Source organism: Xiphophorus maculatus, chromosome 10 (genome assembly GCF_002775205.1).
Source record: "Xiphophorus maculatus strain JP 163 A chromosome 10, X_maculatus-5.0-male, whole genome shotgun sequence".
NCBI lineage: Eukaryota > Metazoa > Chordata > Actinopteri > Cyprinodontiformes > Poeciliidae > Xiphophorus > Xiphophorus maculatus.
In genome coordinates, this window is record NC_036452.1 from 4983795 (window position 1) to 4995093 (window position 11299).

Here is an 11299-nt window from a genome sequence, read left to right on the forward strand (position 1 = left end):
ATACAATATTCATTGAAAGAAGTTGAGTTAGAAATGATTATTCATTTCGTTAAGATTTCATCCACCAATTCTGCATTATTGTCGAATTAACAAATGAAAAATTCTATTGTGTGTGATGCAGTGATTTTAATTTTCTATCTCTAGAGATTCAGCATATTGGTTGCAGACATTTTAACTTATCAATACCAGTTTACATTTTTGTCACACAGTCACATATCCATGTATATTCATCTCATATGTTACAGCAATTGGATAAAGGTGTTTAAAATTTTGAGGAAATAAATTTAACTCACTGGCCATTCAGCTTTTCTGTAAGTCAGTAACTGTATTTGTGATTACTATATTTTATGTGATTTTATGTTTTGAATTATTATTACTATTACTCTTTTTTTTCTCATGTGTACCTAGTTGTGTCTTTAATAAAGCTATGATTGATTGAACACTAGACTGTAACAGAAAAATGTGGATAGAGTGAAGTGTGAATCCTTTTTGTAAAAAATTTAAATTATCCTATTTTAATTTTTTATGTCAAAGTAAACTGATGTTTTATGGTTTTCTCCTTGATGTTATCAGGGCTAATTTCAGTTACAAGATTTAAAAAAGGAAATTAATATTAGATATATAATATAATAGATATAGTCTCTCTCCTAAACTGTCTGTTAACCTGCCTTTGAAGTCTTTACACACTACAACTTTTTCTGCTTTAATTTGAGATCAGATATTATTTTAACGTCATACAGATAAAATATTCAAAGCATAGAAATGTGTTCCTTCACAATAGCGTCTAAACAAGATATATAAAAACATAGCCACTTACCAAAAGAGGTAACAGTAATCAGAAGGATGAAAGTCACAGTTAATGTTTTAGCCATTGCAAAAAGAAACTTGATGGACAAAATCGCATAAAAAGACTGAAGGCAGTTTGAACTGTGTGGACGAGTGTGAGTCGTTCATCCCTGATGTGACAGTTTTAATCAGTAACCACTCCTTCCAGGGTGTTGCTGAGCAATAAGGGCCTGATCTTAAAAGATACTAAGTAAAGATCACTATATTGCTTATGGAAAAAAGATTTTGCGTGCAACTGTTGGGCATGTAGCATCAACTAATCTCTACAAGGTCAATAAGTGGTGCAGATCACCCTATTCAAATTAGCATTTTGCCTGTATTATCATGGAGGGTGATGGAGAGGAGAGTGACCATAAAAATAAGATGAAGTTGAGAGACCATGGAGTTTTACTAATAATAATTATACTACTACTAAACTTATTTCAAATAATTATCTCAAACATTTACAATAGAACAGTACACACATTTAAAACCAATCTAAATAAACCTCTAGACATTTGAATTGAACTTTATGACAGGATGGAATTATTCAGCAATTCTATAGCTCAAAATTAGGATTGCTGAGGGATATTTGTCATTTATTTTCATTATTTATTTCTTGTATGTTCTAAATGTTCCAAAATTTTTGTCAAGCAATATCTTCTGTTGTATTTTTGCTTCCGTCTTGCCACTTATTGCAGACATTTTCGGGCACCCGTTTCCACCCACCTTTCTACACACCCGTGCCTTTTAGAGATAAGAACCTAAATGTGTTTGCAGAGAAAAACAAAAAATAAAGGCCAAGTTTTTAATATATATTTTTTTAAATTTTCATATTCCATTTGCTATGCAACACCCTAAACTGTATCTGCCACAGATTTTAGACAATGTCATTGGTCAAAGACATGGAACACAATAAAAGGAAAGGTATACATGTAAAGTTCATCACACTTTTTGACTGTTATGGTAAAAAAAAGAAAGAAAGAAGGAAAGAGAAAATATATATAAAAAATGCAGAAACCAGAGTAAAAATATTATTACAATATTGATGTATTTTTCTACAAGATAATTTTATTTATAAACAACAATAATGGAACATTATAAACAAATGCTCCATTAAAGCAGAAACAGCTGCAGTTTCCAGACCCAGATAAAATTGAAAACATTTTAGAACCAAGTGGTGTAGAACAGAAATATCCTTTATGTCTGCACAGTCGGAAAATCCAGGTGTAACAGCAGCAAAGTCCCAAGAAATCAGAAAAATAGGGTGTCTTCAGTCAGAGGCTTCTACAAATTTGCTGTAATACAGACCACTACAGGAGATCCGTCCTGCCCACAGCCATCATCATCTACAGAAACTCTGAAGAATCCTGAATTAATATGAGTTACAATAAAATATTTTTGATCCCAAATCAATGTGTAAATTATTTGTAATAAGTCTCAATATATTCTCTCTGAATAATATTTTAACCCACTTACAATATGTATGATTTGGTTACCAAGGTAAACAGGGTGGAACTATATACAACATGACCTTTGATTTTAAGACGTCAGTTGTTGTGAAATCACTCAGTCACAGGCATAAACAGTTGTCAAGAACTCAACTAAATTACTGAGATTATGGATGCTGGATTTAGTACAGAATTAAGATTTTTATGTCACCTGAATGACTTAAAATGAATGACATGTCACCTGAATTTTATGGAACATAAATCCATTTTATATTAACTTGGATTCTTTTTGTCACGACACTATCATCAATGCTTGCTGCTCTTCAACGTCACTTTGGGTGTGGGTGGAATAAAGGGGTGGTTTGCACACGCATGTAATGTTATCTCATCATCGCAAAATATCTTGAAGGTATTGCATGTATCATGCTGATTATAGGAAAGCTACACCCTGGACAATCTTGCATGTTCATTGCAAACAGATTTCAAAGCTGATAACTAAAAACGTCAAAACCTGACATGATTAGCAAATTGAGCAATAAATTTGGGTGTCTGGACCAATAAGTAGATCAATACCAGATTATGCTCATGGAAACTCTTTGGAATTAAGAATAGTTGTATTTATTGGTAATTTATTCTTTTATCTTGCCTGTTGCCTAAATTCTACTCAAGGTACATATTATAGGTTGGATTATGACAATATATGTTTTTCTACATCTACATAGTACGATTTTCTAATGTTAAAAACAATAAATGATGATAAACATTAGTGATCTCAAACGCTCTGATTTAGGTCCAACACTTTAAACCGTTCCATGTTATAATAGGGTGAAATTATCACAGCTATGCTGATAACAGACAGCTCTACCTTTCTCAGTCTCTTAAATTAGATAATGATAACAGAAAAGAAATCTCTCTTTAGCAGAAGGAAACCTCAATCAGAACCTGAACCTGCCTCCGAGTGCATGGCCATTTGTCACAACCCCCTGTGAGTTTGAGAAAACAGAGCAGTTTGTAAATCAAGATATATTTGTGTGTGCTTCAGAGTTTTGCTTCTTTTCTGTAAATACTTTTAAAAATGTATGTTGTTTACTATGTTCGTACACATATACATCTCATGTAGGGTGAGTTTTGTTGAAAATAATTTGGCCTGACAAGTTACCTTTTGTTCGTTCTCCAAGAAAACACCTGAAGGGAAACTAGAGATACAAATATATTAATATTTGAGTCTAAAAAATTTATTTCTAATCATTTTTTTCTAAAAGCCAATGCATTGAAAAAAGCTGCATATGTGTCTTGACTGTTCTACCTTACATTACACGCTAATATCAAAGGATCTGACTATGAGTCTGAATAGGCAATTAAATAACCAGAAGTTTCAAAGAATTAAAAGCTTGTGATCTACAGCATGACTGCCATTAGGGGACTGTTAATAGGCTGATAGGACGAACACTTGTTTGTGTGCCACTTAATTACATTATAATTTTTTTTATAGTTACCTCTTTGATTTGTACTGACCAATGCAAAACGTAACAACTAAATAATACAGCGTAAAAGTACTAGAAAATGTGTTCAAGGATTTCATTATTACTACATATTGATGAAATTATTACATAATGCGGTTTCAGTCACATTTTGAAAAGAGGATTAATTACATTATGACACAATGCATGAATATTACATAAGATAGCAATACAACCAGTATTTTGCATCTTCTGGGCCATTCAAATGTGGACATGGTGATGCACTTTGGGTCATGCCTGCCTAGAGAGCATAATTAATGCTTCCGTCAACTACATGTTCTCATTATAAGTTACTGTTAGTGTTATACCAAATGCAAAGTGTTAGGCACTAATCCCTTAAATCTGACAAGGCAATTTTGCTGCAATTTCTGCACAAAAAAATGTCTTTAATTTTTCCACTACAAAAGGCTATACCTTTTTGAAAAGGAATAAGTTATTGTAGCTGACAAGTAACCAACTTTCACAGTTTCAGCAAACCTTTACCACTGAGTCTAAAAATACAAATCCCAATGAATTATTTGCACTTTTGCTCCTTTGAGAATCACATAGACTGAACAATCTTGATTAATTGTTACAAACTGAGTAAATAAACTGAACTTGGACATGTTTAAAGTATTTTTTGTTGAAAGCCCATCTAAAATTTGCTTTTCAACTATTGTTTCTAACCACTTCAAGAAAGCACATTTTATATGTTAAGATTAAAACTTATCCTATAGTATTTTAAAACTGGGTCTTCTTTTTGAGAAATCAAAATTTGGTTACCCTAGTTTAGGAGACTCAGAAAGGTAGAGCTGTCTGTCATCAGACAGACATCATAGCTGTGATATTTCAGCCTTATGGCAGCATAGATCAGTTTAAAATGATGGACCTAAATTAGATAATTTTGATAACACCATAAAATAAGAGAAAAAATGACCAATATAAACAACTGCTTTGTTTTTATACATGAGGATCAGTCCCTCTTAATGTTGTCTCTGGTAATACTGGTCAATCTGAATGCTATTTATGTCAGTTTATGCAATTTCAGCTTTAAAACCTGTCTATGACGGACATGGAGCCCTGTCCAGGGTGAAGTTTCCAATAATCAGGATGATACGAGAAATACCTTCAAACCATTTTGCCATGATGACATAACATGGATAAATAAAAACCACCTTTTTTCCCCTTCTTCAACACCTGAAATGGATCAAGTGTTGAAGAGAGAATCGTGACAAAGAGGATTCAAGTCAACATAAAATAAATTTCTGTTAATGAGCAGCAATGCATAAAAACCCTCATTTTCCACCTAGCATGCATACCTGATCTCAGTAATTTAGTTGAGTTTATGCTGACTTCATGCACATTTCATTTAGGTATGTTTTTATTGGTTTATGCCTATGACTGAGTAGTTTAATAATAAAGGATGTCTTAAAATCAAAGGTCATACTGTGCATAGCTTGGTTACCACCCTGATCTGTTGGTAACCAAATGTTTGTCGTGACACATAAGTATCAAAGTATCCTTCAGAGAGATTATGTTGACCTAACAGTTTAAACACATTCATGTTACCATAGGGTGGGACCATCCTTGAGGGGATGTTTTGGTCCGCTTATATAATGTAACAATTGGTTGCCAGAAAACAAGGACTAAATATAAATTGACCTTTGATTTGGAGACGCCTGGTTGTTATGAAATAACTGCATCACATGGATAACCAATACAAATAAAATGCTCATGCAGATAGGATGAAGTCGACTAAATTACTGGCCGCTGATATCAGAGATGCAACCTAAGTGAGATAAAACTAAGTTTTATGTCACCTGAAGTATCATTTTTATTTTGACGTGGATCCTCTTTGCCATGATACTCTCTTCATGGCTCCAGTTCAACATCATATTGGGTGTTGGTGGAAACAAGGGTCATCTCATGTTATGTCATCATCACAGGAAGCTTCAACCTGGAGAAGGCGCCACGTCCATTACAAACAGGTTTCATAGCTGATAAATTGTAAACATCAAAAATTGACAGTAATCAGATTAAGCAAGACAATTTAAGTGTTTTGACCAGTATTAGTAGAGATTACACTAAGAGTGGTGTCCATGTACAGTGTAGATGCTTTAATTGGTAATCTTTTTCTTATTTTGCCTGTTTTTGTAAATCCCACTCGGACTACATAATATAAGATGGATTAAGACAAAATATGTTGTTTTGTAAATCTAAGAAGGGCAGCTTCCAAATGTTAAAGCCAATAAGTAATGGTCAACAATGGTGTTCTCCAAGACTCTAATTTAGGTCCTGCACTATCAACCAGTCCATGCTTCCATAAGGTGGAATCCTTGGGAGAAAGTTGAATTATCACAGCTATGCTGACGGCAGACCGCTCTGCATTTCTGCGTTTCCTAAAACATGGTGACCAAATTTTGATTTCTGGAAAAGAGGACACTTGGCTCGGTCCTGAAACACTTCAATCATGCTTTCTCCGTATTGTTAGAAAGAATTGTTACAACCTCAGATAGGCTTTCACAATTCACGTTTAAAAGGCTGGTGTCAGTCATCATTTTTAACATGAATTTCCCACATGTGGAACAAAACAATGAAAAGAAAATGAGGGCATCAATCTCCTGCATAGGAAATTTCTACATAAACTTTTTGGTAATTATATTTAATAAGAATGAACTAAACTGAGCTGAAACAAACAAATTGAAATAACAAAAATAAAAATAAAAACCCCCATCCAAATAAAACAAAACAAAAAGAGCCTTACTGTTCAAAATACTCGATGTGGTAATATTGACTTTTATTGAAAAGTCAAATAGTTGAAAACTGTTTCATGTTAAAACGAAGCTTTTCTTCTGTATGGTATCCAGAAGTAAATTTAATGTATTTTTGATAACCAGAAAGTTTGCCAGTTCAGGAGCCCCATACAATCTGTCTCCTTGCTTTATCAATAACGAGGCCTGTCATTTCATATGTCCTTTGGTTTTTTTGGATATTTATTCACAACAAACATGTTCCTTTGAGCGTTTCCCCCTGATTTAATTTATTTGCATTTTTCCTTTCCTTTTGAAAATAACCATCATAACACTTCCTCTGATTTGATTTGAGCTGATTTCTGGAGTTATCTTAAGTAGCAGCAGGATCCAGGAAATGAGAAACATATGTGGCAGTTGAAGGCAGGAAGCACTGAGGGAAAAAGGGGAACATTATGCCACTGGTTCCATCTAGAGGAGAAAAATTGTTCAAGCACAATCAAGTTTTCTGTCACCTGGGAAAAGGAGAGCAGGACGGAAAAAAGAGAAAATATATTCAAACTTTCAACTCAGTACTTGTTTTTAAAAATTGTTGTTTTATTGTATAAATATTTCAACTCGAAACAAGAACAGTTAAAGTGCTTCATGCATTAATATAAACCCAAATTTAACACAAGTCATAGTCTTTTTCAACAAATGAGATTAAATGTGCCTCTTACAAATAATAATCTTAAAGTAAATATTAAACATTAAACATACTCATTATGCACATAGATGTTTTTAATTGTCTGGTGTTAAATGTCATGTTTACATTTGAAACAAACCAAAAATCATAATTAACAAAAGTATAGACTTGGACACATCAGTTGATGTGTGTCTAAATAATCTCTTTCAGTGTGAATTGAGTTACTAAAATAAACTATTTTCTCTTATATTTATTGAATATAACAGTTTTCTCATGGTGAGTTTGCAAACTTTTGATCTAGACTGTATATAAGTATAAAAATATAAACATTAATGAGTACATCACAGCAAAATCATCCTTATAAAACTCGTGAGACTCAAAAACCGGCAATCCAAACTTTATAGTTCCAATGTTAATGTGTTAAATACAATATCAAACAAGTCAATATGGAAAGAATAAATATATAAACTATGTTAAAATACTCTGAACTGTTTGAATTATGTGATAAATAGATTTTAATATTATACAAAACACATTGAAAGATGCTGAAAATTTTCGCATTTTCTGATTTAGAGCAATATTCAGCTCATCTCATTTACCAAAACTTAGCTAAATATACCACTGAGAATAAAATTCAACCTAAAATAGCTACAACAAAAATCAGAACTTTAGTAAATTCATAGATGAACAAATGAGCAAAAAACTGGGCAAGAGCATCAGTTTTTGCTCCGTGAGTATAAACACTAAATAAATTATGTATTTATTATGTTCAGTTAACATACAGAACTGAGAGGTTGAGTGACTCACAATGTTGGAATTATTAACCTAATTTTATGATTTTGACAATAAAACACAGACTGCTTTATGGCAGCTTAACAGGGCAGAAGTCACACAAGCCCTGTCTGGACAATAAATTGTCATGATGGTGATAAATGATAATAATACTGTTATTCTAAGACTATTTTCAAGCAATATAGTAATGGTATAATGCAAGAACATAATTACAAATCTTACTGGATGATAAACTGCCCCGAAAATTATTCCAAGAAACAAAAATATTGTTGTCTTAAGAATATTTTCAAGTACTATATTTGCAAGGGCATAACAGTGTAAGTTTGCCTTCTCAAAAGCTAATGATTTTTAATTTTGACCAGAACACTCCACACTGGAACTGGGAGACATTTTAAATATCCAAAATATAATACAAACCAAAATCAATAAATATAAAGGAAACAAAAACCACACTCAACGGAAACCATAAATAAAATGCATTATGAAGTCTCTGTAAACAAAATTTCCTGTCAAAAAATATCAATCGTCAGAATGGAAATGATTATGCTCATATTAATTTATCATGCGATTAAATGCTTATTGCGACAGGCTTAGTCAAAAAGAGAAGCTAAAGCAGTAAAGGAACAAATGATATAACAATATCTATTACATTGCACATTTCGTATGATATGCTCTTGTTTGCAACATTTGTCAGTGGGGTCCTAATGAAATAGAGGATTTTTGGAAAAATATCAACATTTGAACCCCTGAAGTGATTCACTGTACCTTTTCTTTATTAGGTTATTACTAAATAAGGGCTGGTCTGGCCTTGGGTCTTGGCGTAAGGGTTTGTGGCTCGGATCTGGTGATAAGGGCTATTGCTGGCTTGGACCTCCTCGTAGGGGATGTTCCTGGGTGGACTCTGGGAGAATGGAAACATGTCACCTTGGCTGTCGCTGAATCGCTGCAGGAGAGAAGAAGACAGATCATAATTTGTGAATGAATAAAACACAGATGTTTTTTTTCAGAGTATCTCGTGCAGAGGTGTACCCACCGAGTTCATCCCCGAAGGAATCAAGCTTTGTCGGCTGTTACTCGGAGTCCACTCAGAGCTGGGCCTGCTGTCCCAATTGGCACTGAGTTTGGCCCGTGGGATTCGTGGGACCCCATCATTTCCTGGGCTGTTTGCTGATTCTTTGACCCAGGTGAAAAAGTTATCACTGCTGCTATAGGATGGTGGGCCCTTGGAAAAGGACGGAACTTGGAAGGGTTTCCAAATGTCTTTCTCTTTGTTCTTGAAGAGTTTCTTCTTGAATCTGAAAAACAAGAATAACAAAGTATTGCAACTGTCTCCAGTGTTGTAGAGTGTTGTGTTTATAGTTAGATTTCTACAACCATTGGTAAATAATTGGTAAAATCACTTAATTTTAAAATGACCTTGCATAAGTAATATAAATTGTTATCTAATACAAGGGTTAGAATGCAGATTTAGAAAAGAACAAAAAAACAAGACCAAAGTGGGTTCAAACTTACTTCTTTACTACCAACAGCAGAGCAATCAACATGATGATGAGGAGGGATCCGAAGACAGATGCAACGATCACAAAGATCAACCACCAGTCTATCAACAAAGAAGCAGTCAGCAGTGAGTCTTAGCCTTTGTGCCTCAAAATCAGAAAAAAATATGACTAAACAGATTTTATAAAGAAAATTCAGTTTTGAAGAAAAAAAATGAGGTCCTCATCTTTAAAGGTTTGCATGTATAAGAGCAGGTGCAAACTTGATAGCATACGCAAACAGGATCTAACAAAGAGATAGCACTAGCATAATTGCTTCAGCAAAACAATGAGCAGTATAGCAGGGAAATGTATTTTGCTTCTATGCTCAAATGAATATCAGAAAGTGAAAAATTACGGGTAGGAAGACATGGAAGTATAATGACTTTCAATCTATAATGCAATTTATCAAAGTTGAACCAGTTAATGGGTGCTGTTTTTTGTTGTGTTTAGCGGGTTTGAAAAGCAAGTGCAAACCGGGGCACAAAAATGTCTGCTCTCCTTGTCATTAGTTGTCAAAATATCTGAAATATCAAATCAGAGTTCGCGCTAGACTTTTTTTTTGTTATCCGTCATCTTGACAGACAACATTAAAAAAAATTGGACATGTACTATCTTTACCCGTCAAATTATAACCATATTAACATCGGCTATTTAGCTGCATTTTTATGCAGTTTAGTTAATATTCACCTAGTTGAACCGTGAATCCAGATACCATCACACATAAAGCAGATGAACGCATCTAACTTTTCTCCATAGTGACAAAAACCATTGACTGTGGCCCCAATAACTTATAATAAATTCATTCAAACGACTCCACTTAAATTACGAGCACTTCACCCGTTGGGGTCTGAACAATAGCGTCTCTCAAATTCCTCCTGGGCCCCATCTGCAGAGAAATCTCCGCTAGTTCATCTGTCAGTTGGATCTGTCTGATCCAAACTGATCAATTGAACTCTCCTGGGTGTGTAAGGGTAACGTGCATCAAGAAGGCTCCACATGTTGAAACTGCAGAGTGAGTTAAGTTTAATTCTTCGCAGCGGCGGAGCCACATCTGCATTGGTTGTGCAGCGCACTGCGCGTGTTATGGTCAAATTAACGTCTGCACCGTTATTTATTTCCTCAAGATAAACTGGCGGCTCCTTTGTTTAGACTATAAATGGATTAAAACAATTTTGTATTCTCCTTAGTTTTCTCTGGTCTGTAATGGAGACTTGAATTAAACGCGCCATGTCTACCAAAGGTTTGGAATGCGCTTCCTAACCAGACTCACTCCAAAGCGTCCGGTCCATAACGTTTCAACACACTGCCAGAAAGACGCATTTAGTTCAGTGTCCATTAGATAATTTTCAAAAAGGACTTTGTAAATTAATTGACTTTAGTTGACTCTGCGATGAAATCTTTGCATAAAGTCTATAATGTCTGCCCAAGTGCACCAGACGACGGTGTTAATTATAACCTGTCAAATGACGGACGGGCTTTAAATTTTCCGGTCGTTTAAAAAAAAAAAACGCTTGAATACGGAAAATATCGCGACCTCTGTATCAAATTAAACAATATTAACATCCACCAGAAACCAGAACAATTCTAAACTTTTTTTCCTAATTTTTCCCTATCAGCCACCACCAAGTGTTGCTCATGGCTGCTCTGATTTCTGTGAAACAGCATCAGTATAAGGAAAGGTGGACCAGAGGGGCACAGAATGTGAGCAACATCCAACCATCATCCAGCAATCTCTTTTGTTTTAAACATGTCTTTATAT